Here is a 491-nt window from a genome sequence, read left to right as displayed (position 1 = left end):
AGACCCAAAACGCTTTATTGAGTAGGTACCATTATTCTAAGCCTGCTACGTAGTAGATAAGAGAAACATCCTGATTTGCATGACTTGGCGACTGAACGGATGAGTACAGCCACAAGTTCCTTCGTTTATTCATTTTGCTTTGCCCTGAGAAGCTACGGTATCCATTGCCTTTTTTACGGTTTCTTCGTCACCCAAAAACTTCATAGAAACCAGTGGTTTTAAATTCACACTTCCATCTTGAAGAAGACCCAAAACGCTTTTTGAGTAGGTACCATTATTCTAAGCCTGCTACATAGTAGATAAGAGAAACATCCTGATTTGCATGACTTGGCGACTGAACGGATGAGTACAGCCACAAGTTCCTTCGTTTATTCATTTTGCTTTGCCCTGAGAAGCTACGGCATCCATTGCCTTTTTTACGGTTTCTTCGTCACCCAAAAACTTCATAGAAACCAGTGGTTTTAAATTCTCGTCGAGCGAATATTCAAATG

The sequence above is a fragment of the Acyrthosiphon pisum genome, chromosome A3 (assembly GCF_005508785.2).
Source record: "Acyrthosiphon pisum isolate AL4f chromosome A3, pea_aphid_22Mar2018_4r6ur, whole genome shotgun sequence".
Classification (NCBI taxonomy): Eukaryota; Metazoa; Arthropoda; class Insecta; order Hemiptera; family Aphididae; genus Acyrthosiphon; species Acyrthosiphon pisum.
Note: the sequence above shows the minus strand (reverse complement) of the source record.